Source organism: Psammomys obesus, unplaced genomic scaffold (assembly GCF_907164565.1).
Source record: "Psammomys obesus unplaced genomic scaffold, mPsaObe1.curated_primary_1811, whole genome shotgun sequence".
Lineage (NCBI taxonomy): Eukaryota > Metazoa > Chordata > Mammalia > Rodentia > Muridae > Psammomys > Psammomys obesus.
The window spans coordinates 7797183-7813896 of record NW_026592732.1 but is presented as its reverse complement, the minus strand read 5'-3'; the positions used below and the strand labels follow the sequence as shown (position 1 = coordinate 7813896).

General features: G+C 39.1%; 1 protein-coding gene across 1 annotated transcript in view; it reads left to right on the top strand.

The window, feature by feature from the left end:
- The first annotated feature begins 14528 nt into the window (after positions 1-14528).
- The window catches only part of Cntn5 (contactin 5), a 1192645-nt gene continuing 1190459 nt past the window's right edge, over positions 14529-16714 (top strand). The window contains exon 1 of the mRNA XM_055615494.1: positions 14529-14872. The gene's annotated coding sequence lies outside the window, so the exon portion shown is untranslated. The remainder of the gene's footprint in view (positions 14873-16714) is intronic.

Here is a 16714-nt window from a genome sequence, read left to right as displayed (position 1 = left end):
TCTGTCCTCCCCAGATCTTACTCTTTCCCACTTCTTTCCTAAGATTCCCTGCGCTCTGCCCAAAGTTTGGCCATAAGTCTCAGCATCTGCTTTAATAGTCTGCAGGGCAGAGCCTTTCAGAGGTCCTCTGTGTCAGTCTCCTGACTTGTTCCCTCTTTTCTCCTTCTTCTGATGCCCATCCTCTCTGCCTTTCTGGATAGGAATTGAGCACTTTAGCAAGAGTCCTGGCTCTTGATTAGTTTCTTTAGGTTTACAGATTTTAGTAGGTTTATCTGTATTATATGTCTTTATGAGTGAGTATATACCGTGTGTGTCTTTCTGCTTCTGGGATAGATCACTCAGGATGATCTTTTCCAGATCCCACCATTTACCTGCAAATTTCATGATTTCCTTGTTTTTTTTTTTTTTTTTTTTTTTTTTTTTTTTTTTTTTTTTTTTTTTTGTTTTTTTTTTTTTTTTTTTTTTTTTTTTTTTTTTTTTTTTTTTTTTTTATTGCTGAGTAATATACCATTGTGAAGATGTACCACAATTTCTGTATCCATTCCTCCACTGAGGGGCATCTGGGCTATTTCCAGCTTCTGGCTATTACAAATAAGGCTGCTATAAACATGGTTGAGAAAATGTCCTTATTGTGTACTTGAGCCTCCTTTGGATATATGCCTAGGAGTGGTATAGCTGGATCTTGAAGAAGTGCTATTTATTCCTAGTTGTCTGAGGAAGCACCAGATTGCTTTCCAGAGTGGTTGTACAAGTTTACATTTCTACCAGCAGTGGAGGAGGGTTTCCCTTTCTCCACAACCTCTGGATATTAATCTTCTGTCAGATATAGGGTTGGTGAAGATCTAACATCTAACAGTGGGATAATATCAGAATATACAAAGAACTCAAGAAGTTAAAGAGCAACAAATCAAGTAATCCAACTAAAAAATGGGGTACAGAACTAAACAGAGAATTCTAATACAAGAATATTGAATGGCAGAGAAACACTTAAAGAAAAGCTCAACATCCTTACTCATCAGGGAAATGCAAATCAAAACAATCCTGAGATTTTACCTTACACCCATCAGAATGGCTAAGATCAAGATCTCAAGTGACAATATATGCTGGAGAGGATGTGGAGAAAGGAGAACCCTCCTCCATTGCTGGTGGGGATGCATACTTGTACAACCACTTTGGAAATCAATTTGGTGCTTTCTCAGACAATTAAGAGTAATATGACCTCAAGATCCAACTATTCCACTCCTAGGCATATATTACAAAATTCTCATGTATACAATAAGGACACTTGCTCAACTATGTTCATAGTACCTTTATTTGTAATAGCCAGAATCTGGAAGCAGCCCAAATGTCCCTCAAATGAGGAATGCATAAGGAAATGGTGGTACATTTACAGAATGAAATACTACTCAGCAATTAAAAACAAGGAAATCATAAAATTTGCAGGCAAATGATAGGAACTAGAAAAGATCATCTTGAATGAGCTATCCCAGAAGCAGAAAGACACACATGGTATATACTCATTTATAAATGGATATTATACTTCATATAGGATAAACATACTAAAATCTGTACACCTAAAGAAGCTAAGCAAAACGGTGGACCCTGGGTAAGATGCTCAGTCTTCATTCAGAAAGAAAAATGAGATGGATAGTGGAAGATGGTGAAAATAAGGAACAAGACAGGTGCCTACCACAGAGGGCCTCTGAAAGATTTTACCCAGCAGGGTATTAAAGTGGATGCTGAGACTCATAGCCAAACTTTGGGCAGAGTGAAGGGAATCTTATGAAAGAATGCAGAGAACAGAAAGACCTGGTAGGGTCTGGAGCTCCACAAGTAGAACAACAGAACAACAACAACCAAGAAAAAAAAACAGGGCCTAGGGGTCTTTTCTGAGACTGATACTCCAAACAAGAACCATTCGTGGAGATAACCTGGACCCACTGCACAGAGGTAGCCAATGGCCACTCAGTCTCCAAATGAGCTCCCTAATGAAGGAACCAAGGGCTGTCTCTGACATGAACTCAGTGGCTGGCTCTTTGATCACTTCTCCCTGAAGAGGGGAAGCAGCTTGACCAGGCCACAGAGGAAGATTATGAAAGACATTCCTGATGAGACCTGATAGTGTAGAGTCAGATGGAAAGGGAGGAGGTCCTCCACTATTATTGCACTGGGGAAGAGGCATGGGAGGAGAGGAGGGAGGGAAGGCAGGATTGGGAGGAAATAGAGAATGAGGGTGGGACTACAGCTGGAATTCAAAGTGAATAAATTGTAATTAATAAAAAATAAATTAATTTTAAAAAAGAAAAGAGACAGTACTTGATGAGAAATTTAGAAATATGTAAAGTGGGATTTTAAATTCAAAATGTAAGTGGAAATTGAATGCAAATGTATACTTTTTCTTGTTAGTGTTATCTCTACCACTTTTGTGATTATAAGTTTGTAGTTATGTTGTTTTTCATTTCTGATAGTTTGCTATAATGAAGAGGTGATCTTTCAACTTTTCAGGCTATCATAGATAAAAAATCTATAATAAATAAAAGTTAGCTACCAAGAAATCAAAACATACGGCTAGAATAATTTCCTTAAATATAAGATAGGTAGAAAAGAAACACAAAAATCCAGGAGCATGCTACATAATGGCAGTATTAACAGCTTGCCCAGGAGCAATTGTTGCCTTGAATATAAGTGGATTAAAATTTCCATTTAAAAGACAGTCACATCCCAGGCAAGTACACACAAATATGCCCAGCTACTTAGAAGGCAAAGGAAAGAGAATCCTATATTCAAGACTACCCTTTCTTAGAAATATATTCCACTATTGTCTAAGCAAGTTAATCATACTGAATCTCAAAACACAAACTTGTTTGGGTGCATGTACAAAAGTCACAGGAAACATAGTCTACTGTGCCAACCTGAAAACCAAACAATATGTGTATTTAGAACCTATTATTTAGGACAAATTAATTCAACCTGGCAATGAGTGATGACTGGTGTTTGTCATGATTGGACCGGAATACATAGTTCACACTGAGAAGACTGTTTCTAATTAGAAAACGGGTTCATCTATGTTAATTGCCTTAGTGTTACTTCTATCTGCCACACACTTTGTACATGTTAATAATCTTATCATCAGCTGCTGTGAGAGCATTAATATGCATGTCTTCAAGCACAAACCAAAACAAAAATATGAATTCTAATGACTGCTCCATATACACATAAAAATTCTTGGAAACCAGTTCAACTTTTCATTTTCAAAAACCCAAGATATATATATATATATAACACATATATGTTTGTGTATGTACATACTAGTGAATTAACTGATGGCTAGCTAACAAGAAATTTCAAATTGAAAAAAAAAAGTTTATAGTGTAATAGTTAATAGGTAAGAATTATTCCTGGCTCTTTGATCACTTCCTGCTGAGTCGGGCAGCCTTAGGAGGCCACAGAGGAAGACAATGCAGCCACTCCTGATGACACCTGATAGGGTAGTGTCAAATAGAAGGGGAGGGAGGCCTCTTCTATCAGTAGACATGTGTAGGGGAATGGGAAGAAAAGAGGGAAGAACGGTGGGATTGGGAAGGGCTGAGGGAGGGGGCAACAGCTGGGATAAAGAGTGAATAAACCTTAATAAATAAAAAATTAAAAAGAAAAAAGGAATTATTCCATTCAACTTTACTCATGATATTTATTTATTATTTATGTACATTACATTTAAACAGCAGTTTTTCCTACCTTCATCCCACACAATCCCTCCTTCTCATTTTCCTTATATCCACTACTCCTACATTTTCAAAAAATGTGGGGGTCCATGTGCAGGAAAAAATTGTCAGAGGCACCCCCCATTCCTCCTGTTAGGCATCCTACTAGAACACCAAACTATGCAACCATATGTATAAGCAGAAGACCTTGCTCAAACCTGTACAGTGTTTGTGTTTGCTCAGTCATTGTCTGTGAACAAGTGGAAGCCCTGCTTATTTGACTTTGTGGGCCGTGGTCCCCTGATGTTCTTAACTCTTCTGCCTCCTAGAACCCTTTCTCTTCCTCCTTTTGAAGCTAGTCTGGCTTCTCCTAGTGTTTGGCTGATTCTGTACCTAGTTTCTACATTCATCTCCATAAGTGTCTAGATGAAGACTCTTTGATGACAGCTGGGCTAAGGACCAATCTCTGAATACAGCAGAATATCATTAGAAAGCATTTTATTGACTTTTTGCCAGTCGTATTAGTTCTATCCTGAGTAAATTCTCTGGGCTAAACAGCCTCTGGTTCCTAGTCATTCACATAGCGTCAGGCATGGGTTCCCATTCATGGCACGGGCCGTAAGTTGGACAAGTGATTGATTCTCCACTCCTACAAGTTCTCCACCATTTCACCATCACATCTTGATGGTAAAACACATTCTAGGTTGGAGGTTTTGTGGTTGGGTTTGTATCCAAGTCCCAGTGCTGAGAGCCTTGCTTGGTTATGGATGAGGGCCAGTTTATGCTCTTTTCCTAGAAGACTTCTCTAGAAACACTCTTAGATTCCAAGGTGTTTCTACTGCACTAGGTTTCTACACCATCTCCCCAAATGGCCCCCAATTCCAGTTGTCCCTTCAGTACTCTCTCTATCAACACCCCTAAACCCTCCTGTTCCCATTGCATCCTGTCCCCAGTCCATCTGCAATATCTATTTTATAATCCCTTCTTGGGAATATCGGTGCATCAACCTGCGGGCTTTCCTTGTTACTTAGCCTCTCTGGGACTGTGGATTGTAGAATTATTATCCTTTACTTAACACCTGATATCCACCTATAAGTGAGTAAGTGAGTAGATTCTTTTTTTTTTTTTTAATTCTGGGTTTGGGTTATCTCTTAGAATCATCTTTCTAGTTCCATCAATTTCTCTGCCAATTTCATAATGTTCTTTTTTTTTAACAGCTGAATAATACTCCACTGTGTAAATGTACCATATTTTTAAATCCATTTTTTAGTTGAGGGACATGGAGGTCATTTCCAGTTTCTGGATACTGTGAAAAAAGCAGCAATGAACATAGTTGAGCAAGTTTCCTTGTGGTAGAACGGGTGTCCTTTGGATGTATGTCCACGAATGGTATAGCTGGGGCTTGAGGTAGATTGATACCTAATTTTCTGAGAAACTTAGGATGATTGAGTGTTCCCCTTACTACACATCCTTGTCAGCATGAGCTATCACTTGTTTTGCTCATATTAGCCATTCTGACAGGGGTAAGATGGAAACTCAAAGTATTTTTTTATTTGAATTTCCATAATGGTTAAGAATGCTGAACATTTCTTTAAGTGTTTCTCAAACTTTTGAAATTATGCTGCTTGGCATTGGCCTTTGTACTAGAATGCTGGTATTCTGACTACTAACTTTAGGAATCTCCTAAAGACCCATCAGCCCTAGTCAGCAGGAAGTAGATAAAAGCAGTCTGCAGAGACTGATACTCTAACCAAGAACCATGCATGAAGATGACCTAAACCCCTGCTCAGATGTAGCCCCATAGGTGCTCAGTTTGCAAGTTTGTTCCCTAGTAAGGGGAACAGGGACTGTCTCTGACATGAAATCAATGGCTGGCTCTTTGATCACCTCTCCCTGGGAGTTTCAGCCTTGCCAGACCACAGAGGAAGATGATGCAGCCAATCCTGATGAGACCTGATAGGCTAGGATCAGATAGAAGGGGAGGAGGTCCTTCCCTATCAGTGGACTAGGGGAGGGGCATTGGGAGAGAAGAGAGCCAGTGGGTGGGACTGGAAGAAGATATAGGTGTGATAGAAAGTGAATACATTGTAAAATAAATAAATAAATAAATAAATAAATAAATAAATAAATAAATAAATAGATAGATGAATAGATAAATAAATAAATAAATAGATAGCAAAAAAGATGTCTACAGCCCATTTTCCTACTAATCTATCTTCTACCTAAGGTCAGGGGTGTTGAAAGGAGGTACCGGTGTTTAAGAAGCCTAAATAAAGTAGGTTTGCTGAAATACCTAAGCCTACATGGCCTAGTCTTATTTTGCATTTCTAATGGAAGAACAAAAATAAGTATTACTAAATCAAATAAGTTAAACACAGGGACAACTTCCCAGCATGTGGTTCTCACCTGTGTGTCTAATTAGTAACAATGGCTTATTCCCAGGATAAAAAAAAAAAAAAAAGGCTTGCCAGGGTAGACTGGGAGCAGAGATGGTAGGAAGGAGATGAAGGGCACAGTAAATCTAATAGCACATAGTAAATCTAATGCACAGTGTGAAAATTATATTTCTTGATATTTTGTTGAAGGGTGGAAATTTATGAAATTTCACATATACCTACCCCTTCTCCATTCTGCACACACGCATGCTTAGTAACTGTGGAACATACTGAGTAAGTTGACCTGCTTGGTTATTGCTATTCAAATATAGATACACACATAACACATAGTGCACTGTGTGCCTCCAATAGGCACAACAAAATGGAAACCTCGATTTAGACATCAGTGGAAGACTAAGTTTCAAGGACTTGCTTTCTTTGCCGATAGTAATAAAGAATGGGCTTGAAAACAACCAAGAGAGGCCTCAGAATAAATTTCTTCTTTTATCAGACCACGTGAATGTTCCTCCATATTAAAAGTGATTCCCATAATTTTGTTCATTTTGTTCATATCTGTGTATACTGTCTGCGGACAAAACTTAGTAAAATTTGAAACACATAATTTTCCTTATTGCCAGAATAAATGTCAAAGTCATATATATATATATATATATATATATATATATATATATATATATATATATATATATGTATGTATTCAACCCTTGATCAAGAAAGTGTTTTTACTTTGGAGTGACTAGTGCACTAAAATCAACAGGCAATAAAATTAATATTTATATTTATAACAATCAGTCTAAGAGAAGTTGGGTGGGTAGAATTTTAATTCAGTTCACAGGAGGATCAAGATAATAAAGAGTAAGCAGTAAAGAAAACTTTATGATTCTGTGTTGAGTTGGGAAGAGGAGTGGGAACTATAGCTCAGCATAGAGAGCTGTCATGGAATGTGTAGATTTCAATTTGACAAGTATGTGCATAAAAGATTCAAAGAAGGCACAGCAGACCCCCAAAGAAACGCTAATTCCTGGAGTAAAAACTTGACTATACAATCTCTATCCTTTTTATTGACTCTACCATTTATTTTGAAATTGGATTATTTACATTTTTTCTACTATTTTTCCCTTATTCTAGTAATACAAAGCTGTGGGTTAATGACTTGCTGTCTTTGCTTCCAAGCTTCTGGTCAAGCATACAGTGCTCACTAATACAAGGAGTCTCTCTTTTACTGTCCTGATTCCCACTCTAAAGCATCTAGACTCCTACAGTTGAAGGCTTTTCACTGTAGGTGGCATTAAATCTCACACTAGGTTTTTTTGCAACATTGTTGATACTGTGGTATTTCTTTTTTTTTTTTTTTTTTTTGTCTCATCAGAGATTGCATTTCAATGAGTTCTGGTTTGATTTCTCCTGTTGCTGGGTTCACTATCTGCTACCTCATTAGCAAGCATCATTTAATGCCAGCACCTCAGGCAATAATCTGTCCCCTTGCTCAGCCTTTGGCTTTCCTTGGGACTCTCCTCCATTGCCTCCTCCTCTTTGCTGCAAGGAGACCGTCAGCCCTTGTCAACCTATACAGTAATTAATAATCAATTAACAGCTGATAACAAAATTGCCTTCTCTTTTACTTTGGCACAAGTAATTTATTTTCATTGCACCAGGAGCTCCTGTCACCAGCTATATGAAAGCCCTTGCTCACCGAGATTTCTCCCTTTCCTGGAAAATTGTGTAAGGGGAAATAATGAGATGTGTGTAAAAGATGTGTCAGAGAGCTGTATAATACTGCTTAATTTTTGTTGCCATATGAAGAAGGCTTGAGATCCTTACAAGGTGCTATTTAAGCATGAAATATTTGTGTTGTGTCTGTACTCCCTTGGTTTATAAATTATATCATAAGATTTCATCGGCACTGTCCCCACACAAAGACAACAGAGCTACTCCTGAGGTGATCAAAATGGTTATCAACGGAGGCCTAATACCTGCATCATTACCATTTATGTGTATGAGGCTGATGGTGGTCCACTAGAAATGAAAGAGGATGCTATCTCCATTTCTAGGTGCCAAGATGAATTTATATGGTTAAACGAAAAATGTTCCTAACACATAATGACAGGAAACTGGGTATAAATAAACCTGACCCCAAATAAATGTCGCATAACAAATTTTCCAAAGAAAATAGAAGTTACTATTAAAATGAGGCCCACCTTCCCAGCTTGTGGCTCGTTGCATGCCTATTAGCTTATTAAGTAATTCATTATTCAGATTTTATGATTGGATGGTGGATTATAATATTATTCACATTCTGAAGTACATGAAAACTTTTTTTTTTGTTTAATTTCTTGTTTTTAAATGTATTCATCCCTGAGTGTGGTGACACATTCTTAAATGCCATCACTGGGAAGACAAATTGAGGGGGTTTGTAGTGAATTTGAGGCAAGCCTGGGGTGTATAGCAAAAACTAGAAAAGAGGGGGCTAAGGAAGGAGATTCTGTCTCAAAAAAATTTTTTTAAAATAAAACTAGACATTAAAACTCAGTTAATTTTTTGAATGTCGTAGAGCAGTGGCTTCATGGTAAACACCACCTAAGCATATTTAACTATATGGAGTGACTAAGAGTGCCAATTTCTCAGCTTTTCTGCCACTGAGTCTTCTGCTTTTCTAAGGGGATTGCTTTGCATTTGTGCGCATCTCTGTAATTAAAGTTTGCTTCCTGCCTCTGATACAGTTCCTCTCCCTGTGATCTTACTGTTTTATTCTAGTGGGGGAAGATTCCCTGATTGTCAAAACACTCAAGTGCAGGCAGTCTTCTTGGGTATGTCTCCCTCGGAGATCATTGGTCCATCATCTCAGATGTGTTTGTCTACATTAACACCTCGCATGGGATTCCTCAGGAAGAGAGAGATCAGCCACAGAACAGTTTCGCATTTTGCGTATCATCACTGTGCTTGGTTAATGCTTCAGGTAAAATCATGCATACAGTTCTGGTAGCATCAACTCCTAATTTTGGGTTTCACGCAGTTGACTTAAAAAAAAAAAATCACATCAAATAAGAACATCCCCAGGGCAAAAACAAAAATGACATTGCTAATTAGAACACGGATGCCATCTTGTGGTCACAACAGCTGTTACATGTTCATTGGAGAGAACAAGAGGAGGAAAAAAAAAAAAGACAAGAGTCTATGCTGAGTACAAACCAGCCAAGGCTATGCAGTAAGAACCTGTCGAAAGAAAGAAAGAAAGAAAGAAAGAAAGAAAGAAAGAAAGAAAGAAAGAAAGAAAGAAAGAAAGAAAGAAAGAAAGAAAGAAAGAAAGAAAGAAAGAAAGAAAGAAAGAAAGAAAGAGGGAGGGAGAAGAAGAAAAAGAAGAAGAAGAAGAAGAAGAAGAAGAAGAAGAAGAAGAAGAAGAAGGAAGGAAGGAGCATTTTAAAGTAAGTTTCCGGGAAAATACCCTTCAACTCCACACATACTCCTTGGAAATAATATTTCTGGCATGGGCTAGAGAATCAAGATGCAGATGAGAGATCCAAGTGCTACTGAGTATAACAGGTGTGGCATTGAGAAGAAATCTTTCAATAGAAGATTATTTTCATATGAGCCAAAGAGTCAAACGATGAAATGAATGTGGCCAGGATTTCATGGTAATGAGGAAAAGACCACCTTCCCACATACATGCGACAGCCCTTCAGAACCAGGCACAATATATGACTGATGCAGGAGACTGATTTGGAGACTTTTATCCCAGTGTGAGAAAGCTGGTTGACAAACTGACTATTTGGAAGCTATTTGGTCATGGGCATGTGGATCTCAGGCAGCTTTGTATATGTTGCTCAGATATTGCTCAGAGAATTCTATACAGACATAAACTCGGGAGTTGAAGTTTGGTAGAGCACACCTGCAATCCCCACACTTGGGAGACTGAGGAGGGAGGAATGTGAAGATCTAAGCCAGCATGGCCTATATAGCAGTTGCAAGTCTAGTTGCAAGTGATATAGAGTGAATCCTTGCCTCCACAAGAAGTCAAGCATCTATACATTAAGATTGGTAGGCATATAAAAGAAGGTAGGTATATAAAAGAAATACCAAAGGAAGCTACTGGGTTAAAAGTAAAAAGAAACCTTAGGATGCCTAATGAGACTTAATAGGTTGGGGTCAGATGATAAGGGAGGAGGGCTCCTCCTTTCTGAGGACTAGGGGAGGGGAATAGGGAGAAATAGGAAAGGAGATTAGGACTGGGAGGAGATGAGGAAGGGGCTACAAGAGCGATGTAAAGTGAATAAATTATTAAAAATAAATTTAAATTTAAAAAGTAAAAAGCAAATTGAAAGTTAGTAACCTGTCAACATTTTTTTTCCTTACTTCCCAACATCAGAGATGCATCTGTTCTCGCTTGCTTCTTCAATGTCCTTCTTTCCTTCTTACCCTCCCTCTCCTCTTGTCGTTGTAGAAGAACATTTTCTTAATAAACAATAGTATCACAGATTCTGAACATGAATTACACCCAGAAGAAGAGGAACTTTGCACCTGAATTTGTACATAGGCGGAAATTGGGTATGCCAGGGGCACACTGGCCTGAGGGCTATGCCATCACACCTTTACTGGTGCTGTTGTAACTGGTGTGTGGACTTTTACAGAATAGGCATTTCCCTTTGCTGCCATTGCTGAAGCAGCTGCTAATTAAATCGACAGACTCTCAAAGTCTGATTAAGATTTGTCTATTCTGCTTCCAAAAATCAGCTCAGTTTAGTAGGACAGCTGATTTTATAAACCTAAACAAAAATCAAAAGCCTGAATATTTGCTCATTTCAAATAAATGTTGCCTCAGTTGTTTGTGTTTCAATTACAATTACTGACAGTGTTTCTGTAAATCCAACTTTTTTTTTCTAAACCGTATTTCTCTTTAACTATGTCTGTCCTTCACTTTGACTAACAACATTACTCAGAAGATGAGAAGAACCACATTGACAATGCAAATAGAAAACTACCCATGGGGGCAAAGCTGGTGGACCAGTGCGCCTACCTGATTCCATAAATCTGCTAGCTGCCAATTTGGGGTAGTGCTCTTTGATAAGATATAATAATAATGATGATCATTGAACAGAAACAGAGCCTCACATAAGCAAGTGCAATGTAAGGAGCGATAAAGGAAGGTGTTATGTACACAAAGTAATCTTCAGCACAAACAAGACAAGAGCTTAGGCATAACAGAATGGCCGCATCTGCCCTGCATCTGCTTGCTCACTCACTGGGGACCAGGAGGCAAAAAGATTCAGACATTTACACAAAGGCAGTTAGAGAGCAAGATCAGAAAAGCAACATGACAGCTAGATGGAGGCACTATATGGGTGGCTTTATAAAGCTTCACTAATGAAACACTAAAGCCCTTTCACAAACAATATTTTATCACTGGTTGATCCCTCCAAAATGTTGCCGACCCTATCAGACAGAGATGTGATGTTTTAATAACATTTTATTAAGTCAGCAGCACTAGGGTTTATAAAAAGGCATGCAATGTTTCATGCCTTTTAAATGGACATCTTAAGTCAAGACCATAATTTTAAAAATGCCATTTGCACATGATAGGAATACAAAAAAAAAAAAAAATCACAGTGATAGTATTTATGAGCATGTTTGATAAGTGCTCCAAAAGTATCAGTTAGTTTGTCTTCCTTCATGCAAGGGAAAATTGTCTTATTTTTAAGCACCACTGTTTCCCTTTACTTATATTCCAGCCCTGTGGCTATGACAGAATGTAAGAATAACCATGGTGTACATTACCTTCACTTTCCAAGAAAATTTCTAGAATAGACAGCACAAAATAGGCTCCATGATACCAAAATTTTAAGCTTTATTTCAGACAGACAAATTAATATGTGTGGTTTTGTATGTATATATACATATATGAATGTATATATATATGAATATATATATATGTAAAACCTTATAAGTGATAAAAGAAGCAAAAACAAACAAACAAACAAACAAACAAAAAAACAGAGTAGACACTCTAGGTTCTGAAGAAATGAAGCAGACTAACTGTCAGTCCCAAGTAGTCACTCAAAGCTGCCTTTCTCGGTTTAAACTAACAGAAGTAGACCTCATTGTCTCTAATTAATGAAACGCCCAGATCTTTCTCATTCACAAATTATCAGACAACCTCAAAGGGGGAGAATACAATCTCATCTCACACTGTCACATTATGTTAAAAAGAACTTACACCATGTCTCACAATGTTATTTAGTTTAAAGGGCACAAGATTCCATCCATCTATGCTCTTCTTGTTATTTGTTTAATTGATTGATTTGAGAATTGCCTAGCTGCGCAGGGCAGGTTGGACCCAAATTTACACATCTCATGCTTCAGATCCTTGAGTGTCAGGACACAGGTGCGCACAACCACATCTGTCTCACCTTTGTCTTTTGAGAGGCAGATTTTCTTATTTATATTGATTAACTGTGAGAGTGCACCTTGAGCTTCATGGCTGGTCTTACAGCCGTCTCCCCACTGGTGTCTGGTAATGTGTGATAAACTATGTTTTTTGTTGTTGTTGTTGTTGTTTTGTTTGTTTGTTTTGTAAGAAAAGACAGATTGAAATTTCTCATCACCCTCCTTTCTGTCCTTACCACATCTCATCTTTTCTAGTGTTTCTTCACCTTGTACCTTGATTTATTGGGCAACATTCATTATTCACTATTTTAGTGACTAAATCTAGAAGTCAACTTTAATCTTTTCTGGATCAGGCCTAGTTGAAAGAAAATATACAAAATTTTTTAAATTTCATGATTCAAAAAATTAGGTAAAAAGGTAATAAATCATCCATAGTACGTAGCATTGAAATATCAGCAGGCTTAGTTTCTGAAACCTGAATTACAACTAACTTCTAAAAACAAAACCTCATTGTACAATTAAAAAAAGTTTTAAAGCTCTTAGGCTCTGAATCTATTTTGCAATATATTTAAAGAGCTTATAAAGCTCTAGTGATTCTCTCCCTTAACCAACAGCCTGCTGTAGGCATGGGGCCAGCATAGCAGTGAAGCCGCCCAGAAAACTTGCCTCTCTCCAACAATCCCTCAGCTAACACATAAGGAAAATAAACTAATTACTGGAAAGTGGGAACAAGAAAATAAAAAGTATGGAAGGGTGGAGAAGCATTAAATGCAAACACACATTAATTGTCTTTGCTGTGGAGAAGGAAGCCCCTGTAGATCCTGAGGGTGGCCATTCAAAGCAGCCGTGGTGTTTGTATAGCATGTGAGAAGAGCCAAGGACCAGGAAAACGACTAATTTTAATTACCAGGGAAGCTATAAGAACGGGAGCAGAGAGCTCTAGCGGTGTCTTGGCTTCCAGCTGCAGGCTCTGTGAGCCTTGCCAATTACAGCCTCTCGGAGCCCACTGGGGACCAAAGCCATGCATCCAGCTGAACACAGGCTGAACACACATGTGAATGGGATGTACCTCTCGGTACAGGTGCAGCCCGAGGCTCATGCAGAGTGTAGACAGCCTGGCAGGGAAAAAAGTATGTGTGGCTTCCACCCTTGTCACGCACAGGTGCAAGCCACATGGCGTTGGAGGCAAAATGCATGTAACAGAATTTATTTCACAAACACTCGATTCCTACCACACACATGAAGCTGGAGCACTCAAAGACAGAGGGAAAGATGAAAAAAATAGGAGAAAAATTACACGAAACCTGCCACTCAGATATACTACGTGGGCTATTTTTCTAACCACGATCATTGTGTCAAAAAAAAAAAAAATCAGAAAACCAAACCAAAACAAAACAAAAAGCAACAACAACAAACTGCTATTTTTTTCAGTTTCAGAAACTGACTCCAATCCACCACGATCACTGTCACCCCACTACTGTCAACGACAAATACCACAGTGTCAACCCCGATGCCCTTAGATAAAACTGGCAGGTATACACAGAAGACAATTGCCTCCCAGTTAGAACCTGATCACACTCTCCCAAGTGCCAGTTCCCCTCTGGAGTCCACAAAAGTGCGCGCTGGGTCTGAGCCTCTGCTTGTTTGAGCTATCAACACATCCTGGCGATCAGCAGGGACAGCAGCAGGCCAAGGGAGGAAGGGACCAGGAATCTGCCAGCTCCTAGTGCATCCTTCAGCTAGCACGTTCGCTGTCACTGTAAAGACCCAGAGGTGGCCAGGTAGGGGAAACGGAATGGTCTTAGTGACTTTGGAGAGCAAGATGGGGAGGAAACCGGTTGGCGAGTGATGTGAGTGGAGTACCACGTAAAAGAGAAAGAAATCCAAAGCCCTGCTTGAGACACACAGTCTTTTACAGGCAGGGACGTGCTAAATGAGCCTTTGCAGCGAGAGGCAGCGAGGCGCCTGGCGACGGTGACAGCGCTGAGCGGGAGGGGCGCGGGCCGCTCAGGGAGGGACCTAGCCAGTCAGGGCGCGCGGCGCGGGGCGCGTGGACGCATTGGAGCATCCGCGCGAGCCCTGAGCAGCAGCGGGAGGAGGCGCCCACCTGCACCTGCCTGCATCTCCCAACAACTCCTCCCTGTTCAACTTGCCAGCAGCCAAGTGCCATTAAAGCTGGCTGCTAGGAGGATGCCTCACCTGGGTCCCCTCTGCTGGGAGAGGCAGGGCAAGCCAGAGAATTCCCAGTGAAGGACTCAGAACTCTGCGATTTCTCTTCTGCCACAGGCTGCGGAGCACCCAAGAAAACTGCTCCATCGGAGCTGTGCCCAGGGCAAGAGGATGGGAGACAGGGATTAAGAGTCACCGAAATGGACAGAGGCAGCTGGCATCTCATTGGTAAGTGGCTGGCATTCCTTCGCTGGTGACTGTTCCTGATGATGGTGCGTTTCAATTCCCAGTCACTTAGGGTTTTTGACACAGTCGCTTCTGCAAAACCACCCTTCATAGCTGTGCTGCCAAAGGTAAAAAGAAAAAAAAAAAAAAAAAAAAGAAGTGCTCAGTGACGCTTGCTTAAGAAAGGGGTAAGCAGTGTTTTTCTCTGATGGGATTTTGTGTTGAAAAGTTAAAGCAAGTATACAACCTATTTGTGTGTCTCATAAGGCCACTTGAAAAGAGGAAAAAAAATAGAAGCAAGTAAATTTAGGGATGGCAATACCAGCGTAGATAAAAATGCTTTTTACCAAAGCAATAAAATATTTAAGGAAGACAATAAATAAATAAACAAATAAACAAATAAATACAAAAATAAAAATAGGATGGGGTTCTCAGGTCGTGGTTAAGCATCTCATAGACTGAGCAATCTGAGAATAGAGACCAAATAACCGGGCATCTGGCAGTGCAGTCCCTTGGTAAAATTCAGGAGAGATGCAAACAGAGTTCTGCAAAGTTTGAGGACCTGGGAGAAGTGGTGCCTTGACTTATGTTGAGTTATTTTCCCCTATATATTGTGCACAGATAGGTTTGTTAAATGCATGTTCCCAAATTCTTATTTCTACAGAAACTGGGAAGAGAATATTAGTTTGAATTTCCATGATTATGATGTGCAGTAAGCTTAGGATTGCTATGACAACCTGAACATTTTTAGGTTGCTTACTTTTTTAAAATTCCAATAAGAATACACTAATATTTCAGAACACTTTTACGTAAAATTAGCATGAGTAAGACAATTCACATGGTGATTTTAGGACAGGTTTGGAGAACTTTCTTAGTGGTCTGTGTGTAAGGCTTTGCCCATATGAAGATCATATGCTTTTGTGAAAAGAAGTCACTTAGGTACTTCAGCTCTCTGCTCTGATTCTGAGTCTTATCTATGAAAAAGAATGATAATAGTAACAAATCTTAAAATAGCAGTATCAGAAAACAATGAATTAAGTTTACATAAGGTTGTAAATGTAATTGGTCGTTATTGGGCTGCAACCCACCTATTGAGTTTCCTCTAAATGTCACAGCATGCTAGTAAGGACTGCATCCTGATTAATACCAAGACTAAACCGAGGCTAAGACATGAGAAGATTCTTACAAAGTGTCAGTGGCCAATGAAGAGCAACTCCTCTGTGGTTCCTCCCAAATTTCTCATTTAAGGTTTTCAGAGGCACAAGCCCTAAGTCTTAAACTGATCAGACCCTGAGCCCAGCAAATGACCATATAGAAATAGATTTCAGAAAGTGATTAAAACAGTGGATATATCATGCAAAATTTCAATCGAATCTACTCAAGGGTAGAAGTTCTGAGTCAAAAGTTAAAACAATAAATGTAATATAGAAAACAGGTTTTGTGTTTTTTTTTTTATTGTCTCTCTTAGCTGGAATATCAGATGTTAGCAGTGGTTGTAGCATCAGTAGACTGTTGAGCATAAGTCTGAGAATGCCAGAGGTAAAGGTTGCTGTACCCTTCAACGTTACCTAAACCCTTTGAAAACTAACTGAAGAAAAACTGTAGTAGACGTCTCTCTGGCTCCATATGCCAGTAAATAGAAAAATAGCAAGCTTAGAAGTTAAAAAAATAAAAAAAAATATTATTACAATGATGAACTAAATGCTGCCCTTTGGCAGGAGGTCAGGATGTTCATGTATATTATAGAGAGTGGTAGGATTTTTAAGTGGAGGTCTGATATACCTGAACATTTCTCAAGATTTTTAAAATTACTTTGGCCATTAGGGGGCCTGAAACCTAGTAGCT